Source organism: Phyllobates terribilis, unplaced genomic scaffold, assembly GCF_046119375.1.
Source record: "Phyllobates terribilis strain yellow unplaced genomic scaffold, ASM4611937v1 Scaffold_403__1_contigs__length_1717873, whole genome shotgun sequence".
NCBI lineage: Eukaryota > Metazoa > Chordata > Amphibia > Anura > Dendrobatidae > Phyllobates > Phyllobates terribilis.
In genome coordinates this window covers 1,161,635-1,182,700 of record NW_027363163.1, presented here as the reverse complement: position 1 = coordinate 1,182,700, position 21,066 = coordinate 1,161,635, and positions in this window count along the sequence as shown.

Here is a 21,066-nt window from a genome sequence, read left to right as displayed (position 1 = left end):
ATGTACAGGGCTGTATGTGGAGCCATCATACTATGTACAGGGCTGTATGTGGAGCCATCATACTATGTACAGGGCTGTATGTGGAGTCATCATACTATGTACAGGGCTGTATGTGGAGCCATCATACTATGTACAGGGCTGTATGTGAAGCCATCATACTATGTACAGGGCTGTATGTGGAGCCATCATACTATGTGCAGGACTGTATGTGGGGCCATCATACTATGTACAGGACTGTATGTGGAGCCATCATACTATGTACAGGACTGTATGTGGAGTCATCATACTATGTACAGGGCTGTATGTGGAGTCATCATACTATGTACAGGGCTGTATGTGGAGCCATCATACTATGTACAGGGCTGTATGTGGAGCCATCATACTATGTACAGGGCTGTATGTGGAGCCATCATACTATGTGCAGGACTGTATGTGGGGCCATCATACTATGTACAGGACTGTATGTGGAGCCATCATACTATGTACAGGACTGTATGTGGAGTCATCATACTATGTACAGGGCTGTATGTGGAGTCATCATACTATGTACAGGACTGTATGTGGAGTCATCACACTATGTACAGTGCTGTATGTGGAGCCATCATACTATGTACAGGACTGTATGTGGAGCCATCATACTATGTACAGGGCTGTATGTGGAGCAATCATACTATGTATAGGACTGTATGTGAAGTCATCATACTATGTACAGGGCTGTATGTGGAGCCGTCACACTATGTACAGGACTGTATGTGGAGCCATCATACTATGTACAGGGCTGTATGTGGAGCAATCATACTATGTATAGGACTGTATGTGAAGTCATCATACTATGTACAGGGCTGTATGTGGAGCCATCATACTATGTACAGGGCTGTATGTGGAGCCATCATACTATGTACAGGGCTGTATGTGGAGTCATCATACTATGTACAGGACTGTATGTGAAGTCATCATACTATGTACAGGGCTGTATGTGGAGTCATCATACTATGTACAGGACTGTATGTGGAGCCATCATACTATGTACAGGGCTGTATGTGGAGCAATTATACTATGTGCAGGACTGTATGTGGAGCCATCATACTATGTACAGGGCTGTATGTGGAGCAATTATACTATGTGCAGGACTGTATGTGGAGCCATCATACTATGTACAGGGCTGTATGTGGAGCAATTATACTATGTGCAGGACTGTATGTGGAGCCATCATACTATGTACAGGACTGTATGTGGAGCCATCATACTATGTACAGGGCTGTATGTGGAGCCATCATACTATGTACAGGGCTGTATGTGGAGCCATCATACTATGTACAGGACTGTATGTGGAGCCATCATACTATGTACAGGACTGTATGTGGAGCCATCATACTATGTACAGGACTGTATGTGGAGCCATCATACTATGTACAGGGCTGTATGTGGAGCCATCATACTATGTACAGGGTTGTATGTGGAGCCATCATACTATGTACAGGGCTGTATGTGGAGCCATCATACTATGTGCAGGACTGTATGTGGAGCCATCATACTATGTGCAGGACTGTATGTGGAGCCATCATACTATGTACAGGGCTGTATGTGGAGCCATCATACTATGTACAGGACTGTATGTGGAGCCATCATACTATGTACAGGGCTGTATGTGGAGCCATCATACTATGTACAGGGCTGTATGTGGAGCCATCATACTATGTACAGGGCTGTATGTGGAGCCATCATACTATGTGCAGGACTGTATGTGGAGCCATCATACTATGTGCAGGACTGTATGTGGAGCCATCATACTATGTACAGGGCTGTATGTGGAGCCATCATACTATGTACAGGACTGTATGTGGAGCCATCATACTATGTACAGGGCTGTATGTGGAGCCATCATACTATGTACAGGGCTGTATGTGGAGCCATCATACTATGTACAGGACTGTATGTGGAGCCATCATACTATGTACAGGGCTGTATGTGGAGCCATCATACTATGTGCAGGACTGTATGTGGAGTCATCATACTATGTACAGGGCTGTATGTGGAGCCATCATACTATGTGCAGGACTGTATGTGGAGCCATCATACTATGTACAGGGCTGTATGTGGAGTCATCATACTATGTACAGGGCTGTATGTGGAGCCATCATACTATGTACAGGGCTGTATGTGGAGCCATCATACTATGTGCAGGACTGTATGTGGAGCCATCATACTATGTGCAGGACTATATGTGGAGCCATCATACTATGTACAGGGCTGTATGTGGAGTCATCATACTATGTACAGGGCTGTATGTGGAGTCATCATACTATGTACAGGGCTGTATGTGGAGCCATCATACTATGTACAGGGCTGTATGTGGAGCCATCATACTATGTACAGGGCTGTATGTGGAGCCATCATACTATGTACAGGGCTGTATGTGGAGTCATCATACTATGTACAGGGCTGTATGTGGAGCCATCATACTATGTACAGGGCTGTATGTGAAGCCATCATACTATGTACAGGGCTGTATGTGGAGCCATCATACTATGTGCAGGACTGTATGTGGGGCCATCATACTATGTACAGGACTGTATGTGGAGCCATCATACTATGTACAGGACTGTATGTGGAGTCATCATACTATGTACAGGGCTGTATGTGGAGTCATCATACTATGTACAGGGCTGTATGTGGAGCCATCATACTATGTACAGGGCTGTATGTGGAGCCATCATACTATGTACAGGGCTGTATGTGGAGCCATCATACTATGTGCAGGACTGTATGTGGGGCCATCATACTATGTACAGGACTGTATGTGGAGCCATCATACTATGTACAGGACTGTATGTGGAGTCATCATACTATGTACAGGGCTGTATGTGGAGTCATCATACTATGTACAGGACTGTATGTGGAGTCATCACACTATGTACAGTGCTGTATGTGGAGCCATCATACTATGTACAGGACTGTATGTGGAGCCATCATACTATGTACAGGGCTGTATGTGGAGTCATCATACTATGTACAGGGCTGTATGTGGAGCAATCATACTATGTACAGGACTGTATGTGGAGCCATCATACCATGTACAGGACTGTATGTGGAGCCATCATACTATGTACAGGGCTGTATGTGGAGCAATCATACTATGTATAGGACTGTATGTGAAGTCATCATACTATGTACAGGGCTGTATGTGGAGCCATCACACTATGTACAGGACTGTATGTGGAGCCATCATACCATGTACAGGACTGTATGTGGAGCCATCATACTATGTACAGGGCTGTATGTGGAGCAATCATACTATGTATAGGACTGTATGTGAAGTCATCATACTATGTACAGGGCTGTATGTGGAGCCATCATACTATGTACAGGGCTGTATGTGGAGCCATCATACTATGTACAGGGCTGTATGTGGAGTCATCATACTATGTACAGGACTGTATGTGAAGTCATCATACTATGTACAGGGCTGTATGTGGAGTCATCATACTATGTACAGGACTGTATGTGGAGCCATCATACTATGTACAGGGCTGTATGTGGAGCAATTATACTATGTGCAGGACTGTATGTGGAGCCATCATACTATGTACAGGGCTGTATGTGGAGCAATTATACTATGTGCAGGACTGTATGTGGAGCCATCATACTATGTACAGGGCTGTATGTGGAGCAATTATACTATGTGCAGGACTGTATGTGGAGCCATCATACTATGTACAGGACTGTATGTGGAGCCATCATACTATGTACAGGGCTGTATGTGGAGCCATCATACTATGTACAGGGCTGTATGTGGAGCCATCATACTATGTACAGGACTGTATGTGGAGCCATCATACTATGTACAGGACTGTATGTGGAGCCATCATACTATGTACAGGACTGTATGTGGAGCCATCATACTATGTACAGGGCTGTATGTGGAGCCATCATACTATGTGCAGGACTGTATGTGGAGCCATCATACTATGTGCAGGACTGTATGTGGAGCCATCATACTATGTACAGGGCTGTATGTGGAGCCATCATACTATGTACAGGACTGTATGTGGAGCCATCATACTATGTACAGGGCTGTATGTGGAGCCATCATACTATGTACAGGGCTGTATGTGGAGCCATCATACTATGTACAGGGCTGTATGTGGAGCCATCATACTATGTGCAGGACTGTATGTGGAGCCATCATACTATGTGCAGGACTGTATGTGGAGCCATCATACTATGTACAGGGCTGTATGTGGAGCCATCATACTATGTACAGGACTGTATGTGGAGCCATCATACTATGTACAGGGCTGTATGTGGAGCCATCATACTATGTACAGGGCTGTATGTGGAGCCATCATACTATGTACAGGACTGTATGTGGAGCCATCATACTATGTACAGGGCTGTATGTGGAGCCATCATACTATGTGCAGGACTGTATGTGGAGTCATCATACTATGTACAGGGCTGTATGTGGAGCCATCATACTATGTGCAGGACTGTATGTGGAGCCATCATACTATGTACAGGGCTGTATGTGGAGTCATCATACTATGTACAGGGCTGTATGTGGAGCCATCATACTATGTACAGGGCTGTATGTGGAGCCATCATACTATGTGCAGGACTGTATGTGGAGCCATCATACTATGTGCAGGACTGTATGTGGAGCCATCATACTATGTACAGGGCTGTATGTGGAGTCATCATACTATGTACAGGGCTGTATGTGGAGTCATCATACTATGTACAGGACTGTATGTGGAGCCATCATACTATGTACAGGGCTGTATGTGGAGCCATCATACTATGTACAGGACTGTATGTGGAGCCATCATACTATGTACAGGGCTGTATGTGGAGCCATCATACTATGTACAGGACTGTATGTGGAGCCATCATACTATGTGCAGGACTGTATGTGGAGGCATCATACTATGTACAGGGCTGTATGTGGAGCCATCATACTATGTACAGGACTGTATGTGGAGCCATCATACTATGTACAGGGCTGTATGTGGAGTCATCATACTATGTACAGGGCTGTATGTGGAGCCATCATACTATGTACAGGGCTGTATGTGGAGCCATCATACTATGTGCAGGACTGTATGTGGAGCCATCATACTATGTACAGGGCTGTATGTGGAGCCATCATACTATGTGCAGGGCTGTATGTGGAGCCATCATACTATGTGCAGGACTGTATGTGGAGCCATCATACTATGTACAGGACTGTATGTGGAGCCATCATACTATGTACAGGACTGTATGTGGAGCCATCACACTATGTACAGGGCTGTATGTGGAGTCATCATACTATGTACAGGGCTGTATGTGGAGTCATCATACTATGTACAGGACTGTATGTGGAGTCATCATACTATGTACAGGACTGTATGTGGAGTCATCATACTATGTACAGGGCTGTATGTGGAGTCATCATACTATGTACAGGGCTGTATGTGGAGTCATCATACTATGTACAGGGCTGTATGTGGAGCCATCACACTATGTACAGGGCTGTATGTGGAGTCATCATACTATGTACAGGGCTGTATGTGGAGCCATCATACTATGTACAGGACTGTATGTGGAGCCATCACACTATGTACAGGACTGTATGTGGAGCCATCATACTATGTACAGGACTGTATGTGGAGCCATCATACTATGTACAGGTCTGTATGTGGAGTCATCATACTATGTACAGGACTGTATGTGGAGCCATCATACTATGTACAGGGCTGTATGTGGAGTCATCATACTATGTACAGGACTGTATGTGGAGTCATCATACTATGTACAGGACTGTATGTGGAGTCATCATACTATGTACAGGACTGTATGTGGAGTCATCATACTATGTACAGGGCTGTATGTGGAGTCATCATACTATGTACAGGACTGTATGTGGAGTCATCATACTATGTACAGGACTGTATGTGGAGTCATCATACTATGTACAGGGCTGTATGTGGAGTCATCATACTATGTACAGGACTGTATGTGGAGCCATCATACTATGTACAGGACTGTATGTGGAGTCATCATACTATGTACAGGGCTGTATGTGGAGTCATCATACTATGTACAGGGCTGTATGTGGAGTCATCATACTATGTACAGGGCTGTATGTGGAGCCATCATACTATGTACAGGACTGTATGTGAAGTCATCATACTATGTACAGGACTGTATGTGAAGTCATCATACTATGTACAGGACTGTATGTGAAGTCATCATACTATGTACAGGACTGTATGTGAAGTCATCATACTATGTACAGGACTGTATGTGGAGTCATCATACTATGTACAGGACTGTATGTGGAGTCATCATACTATGTACAGGACTGTATGTGGAGCCATCATACTATGTACAGGACTGTATGTGGAGTCATCATACTATGTACAGGACTGTATGTGGAGTCATCATACTATGTACAGGACTGTATGTGGGGCCATCATACTATGTACAGGACTGTATGTGGAGTCATCATACTATGTACAGGACTGTATGTGGGGCCATCATACTATGTACAGGACTGTATGTGGGGCCATCATACTATGTACAGGACTGTATGTGGAGCCATCATACTATGTACAGGACTGTATGTGGAGCCATCATACTATGTACAGGACTGTATGTGGAGCCATCACACTATGTACAGGACTGTATGTGGAGCCATCATACTATGTACAGGACTGTATGTGGAGCCATCATACTATGTACAGGACTGTATGTGGAGCCATCATACTATGTACAGAGCTGTATGTGGAGTCATCATACTATGTACAGGACTGTATGTGGAGCCATCATACTATGTACAGGGCTGTATGTGGAGCCATCATACTATGTACAGGGCTGTATGTGGAGCCATCATACTATGTACAGGGCTGTATGTGGAGTCATCATACTATGTACAGGGCTGTATGTGGAGCCATCATACTATGTGCAGGACTGTATGTGGAGCCATCATACTATGTACAGGGCTGTATGTGGAGCCATCATACTATGTACAGGGCTGTATGTGGAGCCATCATACTATGTGCAGGGCTGTATGTGGAGCCATCATACTATGTACAGGACTGTATGTGGAGCCATCATACTATGTACAGGACTGTATGTGGAGCCATCATACTATGTACAGGACTGTATGTGGAGCCATCATACTATGTACAGGGCTGTATGTGGAGTCATCATACTATGTACAGGACTGTATGTGGAGTCATCATACTATGTACAGGGCTGTATGTGGAGTCATCATACTATGTACAGGGCTGTATGTGGAGCCATCATACTATGTGCAGGACTGTATGTGGAGCCATCATACTATGTACAGGGCTGTATGTGGAGCCATCATACTATGTACAGGGCTGTATGTGGAGCCATCATACTATGTGCAGGGCTGTATGTGGAGCCATCATACTATGTACAGGACTGTATGTGGAGCCATCATACTATGTACAGGACTGTATGTGGAGCCATCATACTATGTACAGGACTGTATGTGGAGCCATCATACTATGTACAGGGCTGTATGTGGAGCCATCATACTATGTACAGGGCTGTATGTGGAGTCATCATACTATGTACAGGACTGTATGTGGAGCCATCATACTATGTGCAGGGCTGTATGTGGAGCCATCATACTATGTACAGGACTGTATGTGGAGCCATCATACTATGTACAGGACTGTATGTGGAGCCATCATACTATGTACAGGACTGTATGTGGAGTCATCATACTATGTACAGGACTGTATGTGGAGCCATCATACTATGTACAGGGCTGTATGTGGAGCCATCATACTATGTGCAGGGCTGTATGTGGAGCCATCATACTATGTACAGGACTGTATGTGGAGCCATCATACTATGTACAGGACTGTATGTGGAGCCATCATACTATGTACAGGACTGTATGTGGAGCCATCATACTATGTACAGGACTGTATGTGGAGCCATCATACTATGTACAGGGCTGTATGTGGAGCCATCATACTATGTACAGGACTGTATGTGGAGCCATCATACTATGTGCAGGGCTGTATGTGGAGCCATCATACTATGTACAGGACTGTATGTGGAGCCATCATACTATGTACAGGGCTGTATGTGGAGTCATCATACTATGTACAGGACTGTATGTGGAGCCATCATACTATGTACAGGACTGTATGTGGAGTCATCATACTATGTACAGGGCTGTATGTGGAGCCATCATACTATGTACAGGACTGTATGTGGAGTCATCATACTATGTACAGGGCTGTATGTGGAGCCATCATACTATGTACAGGACTGTATGTGGAGCCATCATACTATGTACAGGGCTGTATGTGGAGACATCATACTATATACAGGGCTGTATGTGGAGCCATCATACTATGTACAGGACTGTATGTGGAGACATCATACTATATACAGGGCTGTATGTGGAGCCATCATACTATGTACAGGACTGTATGTGGAGCCATCATACTATGTACAGGGCTGTATGTGGAGCCATCATACTATGTACAGGGTTGTATGTGGAGTCATCATACTATGTACAGGGCTGTATGTGGAGCCATCATACTATGTACAGGGCTGTATGTGGAGCCATCATACTATGTACAGGACTGTATGTGGAGCCATCATACTATGTACAGGACTGTATGTGGAGCCATCATACTATGTGCAGGGCTGTATGTGGAGCCATCATACTATGTACAGGGCTGTATGTGGAGTCATCATACTATGTACAGGGCTGTATGTGGAGTCATCATACTATGTACAGGGCTGTATGTGGAGCCATCATACTATGTACAGGACTGTATGTGGAGCCATCATACTATGTACAGGGCTGTATGTGGAGCCATCATACTATGTACAGGTCTGTATGTGGAGCAATCATACTATGTATAGGACTGTATGTGGAGTCATCATACTATGTACAGGACTGTATGTGGAGCCATCATACTATGTACAGGGCTGTATGTGGAGTCATCATACTATGTACAGGGCTGTATGTGGAGCCATCATACTATGTACAGGGCTGTATGTGGAGCCATCATACTATGTGCAGGACTGTATGTGGAGCCATCATACTATGTACAGGGCTGTATGTGGAGCCATCACACTATGTACAGGACTGTATGTGGAGTCATCATACTATGTACAGGACTGTATGTGGAGCCATCATACTATGTACAGGGCTGTATGTGGAGTCATCATACTATGTACAGGGCTGTATGTGGAGCCATCATACTATGTACAGGGCTGTATGTGGAGCCATCATACTATGTACAGGGCTGTATGTGGAGTCATCATACTATGTACAGGGCTGTATGTGGAGCCATCATACTATGTACAGGGCTGTATGTGGAGCCATCATACTATGTGCAGGACTGTATGTGGAGCCATCATACTATGTACAGGGCTGTATGTGGAGCCATCACACTATGTACAGGACTGTATGTGGAGTCATCATACTATGTACAGGACTGTATGTGGAGCCATCATACTATGTACAGGACTGTATGTGGAGCCATCATACTATGTACAGGGCTGTATGTGGAGCCATCACACTATGTACAGGACTGTATGTGGAGCCATCATACTATGTACAGGACTGTATGTGGAGCCATCATACTATGTACAGGACTGTATGTGGAGCCATCATACTATGTACAGGACTGTATGTGGAGCCATCATACTATGTACAGGGCTGTATGTGGAGCCATCATACTATGTACAGGGCTGTATGTGGAGTCATCATACTATGTACAGGGCTGTATGTGGAGTCATCATACTATGTACAGGGCTGTATGTGGAGCCATCATACTATGCACAGGGCTGTATGTGGAGCCATCATACTATGTACAGGGCTGTATGTGGAGCCATCATACTATGTGCAGGACTGTATGTGGGGCCATCATACTATGTACAGGACTGTATGTGGAGCCATCATACTATGTACAGGACTGTATGTGGAGCCATCATACTATGTACAGGACTGTATGTGGAGCCATCATACTATGTACAGGGCTGTATGTGGAGCCATCATACTATGTACAGGACTGTATGTGGAGTCATCATACTATGTACAGGACTGTATGTGGAGTAATCACACTATGTACAGGGCTGTATGTGGAGCAATCATACTATGTATAGGACTGTATGTGAAGTCATCATACTATGTACAGGGCTGTATGTGGAGCCATCACACTATGTACAGGACTGTATGTGGAGCCATCATACTATGTACAGGGCTGTATGTGGAGCCATCATACTATGTACAGGACTGTATGTGGAGCCATCATACTATGTACAGGGCTGTATGTGGAGCAATCATACTATGTATAGGACTGTATGTGGAGTCATCATACTATGTACAGGACTGTATGTGGAGCCATCACACTATGTACAGGACTGTATGTGGAGCCATCATACTATGTACAGGACTGTATGTGGAGCCATCATACTATGTACAGGGCTGTATGTGGAGCAATCATACTATGTACAGGGCTGTATGTGAAGTCATCATACTATGTACAGGGCTGTATGTGGAGCCATCATACTATGTACAGGACTGTATGTGAAGTCATCATACTATGTACAGGGCTGTATGTGGAGCCATCATACTATGTACAGGGCTGTATGTGGAGTCATCATACTATGTACAGGACTGTATGTGAAGTCATCATACTATGTACAGGGCTGTATGTGGAGTCATCATACTATGTACAGGGCTGTATGTGGAGTCATCATACTATGTACAGGGCTGTATGTGGAGCAATTATACTATGTGCAGGACTGTATGTGGAGCCATCATACTATGTACAGGACTGTATGTGGAGCCATCATACTATGTGCAGGGCTGTATGTGGAGTCATCATACTATGTACAGGGCTGTATGTGGAGCCATCATACTATTTACAGGGCTGTATGTGGAGCCATCATACTATGTACAGGACTGTATGTGGAGCCATCATACTATGTACAGGACTGTATGTGGAGCCATCATACTATGTACAGGGCTGTATGTGGAGCCATCATACTATGTACAGGGTTGTATGTGGAGCCATCATACTATGTACAGGACTGTATGTGGAGTCATCATACTATGTACAGGGCTGTATGTGGAGTCATCATCCTATGTACAGGACTGTATGTGGAGTCATCATACTATGTACAGGACTGTATGTGGAGTCATCATACTATGTACAGGGCTGTATGTGGAGCCATCATACTATGTACAGGACTGTATGTGGAGTCATCATACTATGTACAGGACTGTATGTGGAGTCATCATACTATGTACAGGACTGTATGTGGAGTCATCATACTATGTACAGGGCTGTATGTGGAGCCATCATACTATGTACAGGGCTGTATGTGGAGCAATCATACTATGTATAGGACTGTATGTGAAGTCATCATACTATGTACAGGGCTGTATGTGGAGCCATCATACTATGTACAGGGCTGTATGTGGAGTCATCATACTATGTACAGGACTGTATGTGAAGTCATCATACTATGTACAGGACTGTATGTGGAGCCATCATACTATGTACAGGGCTGTATGTGGAGCCATCATACTATGTACAGGGTTGTATGTGGAGCCATCATACTATGTACAGGGCTGTATGTGGAGCCATCATACTATGTACAGGGCTGTATGTGGAGCCATCATACTATGTGCAGGACTGTATGTGGAGCCATCATACTATGTACAGGGCTGTATGTGGAGCCATCATACTATGTACAGGGCTGTATGTGGAGCCATCATACTATGTACAGGGCTGTATGTGGAGTCATCATACTATGTACAGGGCTGTATGTGGAGTCATCATACTATGTACAGGACTGTATGTGGAGCCATCATACTATGTACAGGGCTGTATGTGGAGCCATCATACTATGTACAGGACTGTATGTGGAGCCATCATACTATGTACAGGGCTGTATGTGGAGCCATCATACTATGTACAGGACTGTATGTGGAGCCATCATACTATGTACAGGGCTGTATGTGGAGTCATCATACTATGTACAGGGCTGTATGTGGAGCCATCATACTATGTACAGGGCTGTATGTGGAGCAATCATACTATGTATAGGACTGTATGTGAAGTCATCATACTATGTACAGGGCTGTATGTGGAGCCATCATACTATGTACAGGGCTGTATGTGGAGTCATCATACTATGTACAGGACTGTATGTGAAGTCATCATACTATGTACAGGGCTGTATGTGGAGCCATCATACTATGTACAGGGCTGTATGTGGAGCCATCATACTATGTACAGGGCTGTATGTGGAGCAATTATACTATGTGCAGGACTGTATGTGGAGGCATCATACTATGTACAGGGCTGTATGTGGAGCCATCATACTATGTACAGGGCTGTATGTGGAGTCATCATACTATGTACAGGACTGTATGTGGAGTCATCATACTATGTACAGGACTGTATGTGGAGTCATCATACTATGTACAGGGCTGTATGTGGAGTCATCATACTATGTACAGGACTGTATGTGGAGTCATCATACTATGTACAGGGCTGTATGTGGAGTCATCATCCTTTGTACAGGACTGTATGTGGAGTCATCATACTATGTACAGGGCTGTATGTGGAGCCATCATACTATGTACAGGGCTGTATGTGGAGCCATCATACTATGTACAGGACTGTATGTGGAGTCATCATACTATGTACAGGGCTGTATGTGGAGTCATCATCCTATGTACAGGACTGTATGTGGAGTCATCATACTATGTACAGGACTGTATGTGGAGTCATCATACTATGTACAGGGCTGTATGTGGAGCCATCATACTATGTACAGGACTGTATGTGGAGTCATCATACTATGTACAGGACTGTATGTGGAGTCATCATACTATGTACAGGACTGTATGTGGAGCCATCATACTATGTACAGGACTGTATGTGGAGTCATCATACTATGTACAGGACTGTATGTGGAGTCATCATACTATGTACAGGGCTGTATGTGGAGCCATCATACTATGTACAGGACTGTATGTGGAGTCATCATACTATGTACAGGACTGTATGTGGAGTCATCATACTATGTACAGGACTGTATGTGGAGTCATCATACTATGTACAGGACTGTATGTGGAGTCATCATACTATGTACAGGACTGTATGTGGAGTCATCATACTATGTACAGGACTGTATGTGGAGTCATCATACTATGTACAGGGCTGTATGTGGAGCCATCATACTATGTACAGGACTGTATGTGGAGTCATCATACTATGTACAGGGCTGTATGTGGAGTCATCATCCTATGTACAGGGCTGTATGTGGAGTCATCATACTATGTACAGGGCTGTATGTGGAGTCATCATCCTATGTACAGGACTGTATGTGGAGTCATCATACTATGTACAGGGCTGTATGTGGAGCCATCATACTATGTACAGGACTGTATGTGGAGCCATCATACTATGTACAGGACTGTATGTGGAGCCATCATACTATGTACAGGGCTGTATGTGGAGCCATCATACTATGTACAGGGCTGTATGTGGAGCCATCATACTATGTACAGGGCTGTATGTGGAGCCATCATACTATGTACAGGGCTGTATGTGGAGCCATCATACTATGTACAGGGCTGTATGTGGAGCCATCATACTATGTACAGGACTGTATGTGGAGCCATCATACTATGTACAGGACTGTATGTGGAGCCATCATACTATGTACAGGACTGTATGTGGAGCCATCATACTATGTACAGGGCTGTATATGGAGCCATCATACTATGTACAGGGCTGTATGTGGAGCCATCATACTATGTACAGGACTGTATGTGGAGCCATCATACTATGTACAGGACTGTATGTGGAGCCATCATACTATGTACAGGACTGTATGTGGAGCCATCATACTATGTACAGGACTGTATGTGGAGCCATCATACTATGTACAGGGCTGTATATGGAGCCATCATACTATGTACAGGGCTGTATGTGGAGCCATCATACTATGTACAGGGCTGTATGTGGAGCCATCATACTATGTACAGGGCTGTATGTGGAGCCATCATACTATGTACAGGGCTGTATGTGGAGCCATCATACTATGTACAGGGCTGTATGTGGAGCCATCATACTATGTACAGGACTGTATGTGGAGTCATCATACTATGTACAGGGCTGTATGTGGAGCCATCATACTATGTACAGGACTGTATGTGGAGCCATCATACTATGTACAGGACTGTATGTGGAGCCATCATACTATGTACAGGGCTGTATGTGGAGCCATCATACTATGTACAGGGCTGTATGTGGAGCCATCATACTATGTACAGGGCTGTATGTGGAGCCATCATACTATGTACAGGACTGTATGTGGAGCCATCATACTATGTACAGGGCTGTATGTGGAGCCATCATACTATGTACAGGACTGTATGTGGAGCCATCATACTATGTACAGGGCTGTATGTGGAGCCATCATACTATGTACAGGGCTGTATGTGGAGCCATCATACTATGTACAGGGCTGTATGTGGAGCCATCATACTATGTACAGGACTGTATGTGGAGTCATCATACTATGTACAGGGCTGTATGTGGAGTCATCATCCTATGTACAGGACTGTATGTGGAGTCATCATACTATGTACAGGGCTGTATGTGGAGCCATCATACTATGTACAGGGCTGTATGTGGAGCCATCATACTATGTACAGGACTGTATGTGGAGTCATCATACTATGTACAGGGCTGTATGTGGAGTCATCATCCTATGTACAGGACTGTATGTGGAGTCATCATACTATGTACAGGACTGTATGTGGAGTCATCATACTATGTACAGGGCTGTATGTGGAGTCATCATCCTATGTACAGGACTGTATGTGGAGTCATCATACTATGTACAGGGCTGTATGTGGAGCCATCATACTATGTACAGGACTGTATGTGGAGCCATCATACTATGTACAGGACTGTATGTGGAGCCATCATACTATGTACAGGGCTGTATGTGGAGCCATCATACAATGTACAGGGCTGTATGTGGAGCCATCATACTATGTACAGGACTGTATGTGGAGCCATCATACTATGTACAGGACTGTATGTGGAGCCATCATACTATGTACAGGGCTGTATGTGGAGCCATCATACTATGTACAGGACTGTATGTGGAGCCATCATACTATGTACAGGGCTGTATGTGGAGCCATCATACTATGTACAGGGCTGTATGTGGAGCCATCATACTATGTACAGGGCTGTATGTGGAGCCATCATACTATGTACAGGGCTGTATGTGGAGTCATCATCCTATGTACAGGACTGTATGTGGAGTCATCATACTATGTACAGGGCTGTATGTGGAGCCATCATACTATGTACAGGGCTGTATGTGGAGCCATCATACTATGTACAGGGCTGTATGTGGAGTCATCATACTATGTACAGGGCTGTATGTGGAGTCATCATCCTATGTACAGGACTGTATGTGGAGTCATCATACTATGTACAGGACTGTATGTGGAGTCATCATACTATGTACAGGGCTGTATGTGGAGCCATCATCCTATGTACAGGGCTGTATGTGGAGCCATCATACTATGTACAGGACTGTATGTGGAGTCATCATACTATGTACAGGGCTGTATGTGGAGTCATCATCCTATGTACAGGACTGTATGTGGAGTCATCATACTATGTACAGGACTGTATGTGGAGTCATCATACTATGTACAGCGCTGTATGTGGAGCCATCATACTATGTACAGGACTGTATGTGGAGTCATCATACTATGTACAGGACTGTATGTGGAGTCATCATACTATGTACAGGACTGTATGTGGAGCCATCATACTATGTACAGGACTGTATGTGGAGTCATCATACTATGTACAGGACTGTATGTGGAGTCATCATACTATGTACAGGACTGTATGTGGAGCCATCATACTATGTACAGGGCTGTATGTGGAGCCATCATACTATGTACAGGACTGTATGTGGAGTCATCATACTATGTACAGGACTGTATGTGGAGTCATCATACTATGTACAGGACTGTATGTGGAGTCATCATACTATGTACAGGACTGTATGTGGAGTCATCATACTATGTACAGGACTGTATGTGGAGTCATCATACTATGTACAGGGCTGTATGTGGAGCCATCATACTATGTACAGGACTGTATGTGGAGTCATCATACTATGTACAGGGCTGTATGTGGAGTCATCATCCTATGTACAGGGCTGTATGTGGAGTCATCATACTATGTACAGGGCTGTATGTGGAGCCATCATACTATGTACAGGACTGTATGTGGAGCCATCATACTATGTACAGGACTGTATGTGGAGTCATCATACTATGTACAGGGCTGTATGTGGAGTCATCATCCTATGTACAGGACTGTATGTGGAGTCATCATACTATGTACAGGGCTGTATGTGGAGCCATCATACTATGTACAGGACTGTATGTGGAGCCATCATACTATGTACAGGACTGTATGTGGAGCCATCATACTATGTACAGGGCTGTATGTGGAGCCATCATACTATGTACAGGGCTGTATGTGGAGCCATCATACTATGTACAGGGCTGTATGTGGAGCCATCATACTATGTACAGGGCTGTATGTGGAGTCATCATACTATGTGCAGGACTGTATGTGGGGCCATCATACTATGTACAGGGCTGTATGTGGAGCCATCATACTATGTACAGGGCTGTATGTGGAGCCATCATACTATGTACAGGGCTGTATGTGGAGCCATCATACTATGTGCAGGACTGTATGTGGGGCCATCATACTATGTAGAGAACTGTATGTGGAGCCATCATACTATGTACAGGACTGTATGTGGGGCCATCATACTATGTAGAGAACTGTATGTGGAGCCATCACACTATGTGCAGGACTGTATGTGGAGCCATCATACTATGTGCAGGACTGTATGTGGAGTCATCATACTATGTACAGGACTGTATGTGGAGTCATCATACTATGTACAGGGCTGTATGTGGAGTCATCATACTATGTACAGGGCTGTATGTGGAGTCATCATACTATGTACAGGGCTGTATGTGGAGTCATCATACTATGTACAGGGCTGTATGTGGAGTCATCATACTATGTACAGGGCTGTATGTGGAGCCATCATACTATGTACAGGACTGTATGTGGAGTCATCACACTATGTACAGTACTGTATGTGGAGCCATCATACTATGTACAGGACTGTATGTGGAGCCATCATACTATGTACAGGGCTGTATGTGGAGCAATCATACTATGTATAGGACTGTATGTGAAGTCATCATACTATGTACAGGGCTGTATGTGGAGCCATCATACTATGTACAGGGCTGTATGTGGAGTCATCATACTATGTACAGGACTGTATGTGAAGTCATCATACTATGTACAGGGTTGTATGTGGAGCCATCATACTATGTACAGGGCTGTATGTGGAGCCATCATACTATGTACAGGGCTGTATGTGGAGTCATCATAGTATGTACAGGGCTGTATGTGGAGTCATCATACTATGTACAGGACTGTATGTGGAGCCATCATACTATGTACAGGGCTGTATGTGGAGCCATCATACTATGTACAGGGCTGTATGTGGAGCCATCATACTATGTACAGGGCTGTATGTGGAGCCATCATACTATGTACAGGGCTGTATGTGGAGCCATCATACTATGTGCAGGACTGTATGTGGAGCCATCATACTATGTACAGGGCTGTATGTGGAGCCATCATACTATGTACAGGGCTGTATGTGGAGTCATCATACTATGTACAGGACTGTATGTGGAGTCATCATACTATGTACAGGACTGTATGTGGAGTCATCATACTATGTACAGGGCTGTATGTGGAGTCATCATACTATGTACAGGACTGTATGTGGAGTCATCATACTATGTACAGGGCTGTATGTGGAGTCATCATCCTTTGTACAGGACTGTATGTGGAGTCATCATACTATGTACAGGACTGTATGTGGAGCCATCATACTATGTGCAGGACTGTATGTGGAGCCATCATACTATGTACAGGGCTGTATGTGGAGCCATCATACTATGTACAGGGCTGTATGTGGAGCCATCATACTATGTACAGGGCTGTATGTGGAGTCATCATACTATGTACAGGACTGTATGTGGAGCCATCATACTATGTACAGGGCTGTATGTGGAGTCATCATACTATGTACAGGGCTGTATGTGGAGTCATCATACTATGTACAGGACTGTATGTGGAGTCATCATACTATGTACAGGACTGTATGTGGAGTCATCATACTATGTACAGGACTGTATGTGGAGTCATCATACTATGTACAGGACTGTATGTGGAGTCATCATACTATGTACAGGGCTGTATGTGGAGTCATCATACTATGTACAGGGCTGTATGTGGAGCCATCATACTATGTACAGGGCTGTATGTGGAGCCATCATACTATGTACAGGGCTGTATGTGGAGCCATCATACTATGTACAGGGCTGTATGTGGAGTCATCATACTATGTACAGGGCTGTATGTGGAGCCATCATACTATGTACAGGGCTGTATGTGGAGCCATCATACTATGTACAGGGCTGTATGTGGAGCCATCATACTATGTGCAGGGCTGTATGTGGGGCCATCATACTATGTACAGGGCTGTATGTGGAGCCATCATACTATGTACAGGACTGTATGTGGAGCCATCATACTATGTACAGGGCTGTATGTGGAGCCATCATACTATGTACAGGGTTGTATGTGGAGCCATCATACTATGTACAGGGCTGTATGTGGAGCCATCATACTATGTACAGGACTGTATGTGGAGCCATCATACTATGTACAGGGCTGTATGTGGAGCCATCATACTATGTGCAGGGCTGTATGTGGGGCCATCATACTATGTACAGGGCTGTATGTGGAGCCATCATACTATGTACAGGACTGTATGTGGAGCCATCATACTATGTACAGGGCTGTATGTGGAGCCATCATACTATGTACAGGGCTGTATGTGGAGCCATCATACTATGTACAGGACTGTATGTGGAGCCATCATACTATGTACAGGACTGTATGTGGAGTCATCATACTATGTGCAGGACTGTATGTGGAATCATCATACTATGTGCAGGACTGTATGTGGAATCATCATACTATGTACAGGACTGTATGTGGAGTCATCATACTATGTACAGGACTGTATGTGGAGTCATCATACTATGTACAGGGCTGTATGTGGGGCCATCATACTAAGTACAGGACTGTATGTGGAGCCATCATACTATGTACAGGACTGTATGTGGAGTCATCATACTATGTACAGGGCTGTATGTGGAGCCATCATACTATGTACAGGGCTGTATGTGGAGCCATCATACTATGTACAGGACTGTATGTGGAGTCATCATACTATGTACAGGGCTGTATGTGGAGCCATCATACTATGTACAGGACTGTATGTGGAGCCATCATACTATGTACAGGGTTGTATGTGGAGCCATCATACTATGTACAGGGCTGTATGTGGAGCCATCATACTATGTACAGGACTGTATGTGGAGTCATCATACTATGTACAGGACTGTATGTGGAGTCATCATACTATGTACAGGACTGTATGTGGAGTCATCATACTATGTACAGGGCTGTATGTGGAGTCATCATACTATGTACAGTGCTGTATGTGGAGCCATCATACTATGTACAGGACTGTATGTGGAGCCATCATACTATTTACAGGACTGTATGTGGAGTCATCATACTATGTACAGGGCTGTATGTGGAGCCATCATACTATGTACAGGGCTGTATGTGGAGCCATCATACTATGTACAGGACTGTATGTGGAGTCATCATACTATGTACAGGGCTGTATGTGGAGCCATCATACTATGTACAGGGCTGTATGTGGAGCCATCATACTATGTACAGGACTGTATGTGGAGTCATCATACTATGTACAGGGCTGTATGTGGAGCCATCATACTATGTACAGGGCTGTATGTGGAGCCATCATACTATATACAGGGCTGTATGTGGAGCCATCATACTATGTACAGGGCTGTATGTGGGGCCATCATACTATGTACAGGACTGTATGTGGAGTCATCATACTATGTGCAGGACTGTATGTGGAGCCATCATACTATGTACAGGGCTGTATGTGGAGTCATCATACTATGTACAGGGCTGTATGTGGAGCCATCATACTATGTACAGGACTGTATGTGGAGCCATCATACTATGTACAGGACTGTATGTGGAGTCATCATACTATGTACAGGGCTGTATGTGGAGCCATCATACTATGTACAGGACTGTATGTGGAGCCATCATACTATGTACAGGACTGTATGTGGAGTCATCATACTATATACAGGGCTGTATGTGGAGCCATCATACTATGTACAGGGCTGTATGTGGAGCCATCATACTATGTACAGGACTGTATGTGGAGTCATCATACTATATACAGGGCTGTATGTGGAGCCATCATACTATGTACAGGGCTGTATGTGGAGCCATCATACTATGTACAGGACTGTATGTGGAGCCATCATACTATGTACAGGACTGTATGTGGAGTCATCATACTATGTACAGGGCTGTATGTGGAGCCTTCATACTATGTACAGGGCTGTATGTGGAGCCATCATACTATGTACAGGACTGTATGTGGAGTCATCATACTATGTACAGGGCTGTATGTGGAGCCATCATACTATGTACAGGGCTGTATGTGGAGCCATCATACTATGTACAGGACTGTATGTGGAGCCATCATACTATGTACAGGACTGTATGTGGAGTCATCATACTATGTACAGCACTGTATGTGGAGTCATCATACTATGTACAGGGCTGTATGTGGAGCCATCATACTATGTACAGGGCTGTATGTGGAGTCATCATACTATGTACAGGACTGTATGTGGAGCCATCATACTATGTACAGCGCTGTATGTGGAGTCATCATACTATGTACAGGGCTGTATGTGGAGCCATCATACTATGTACAGGG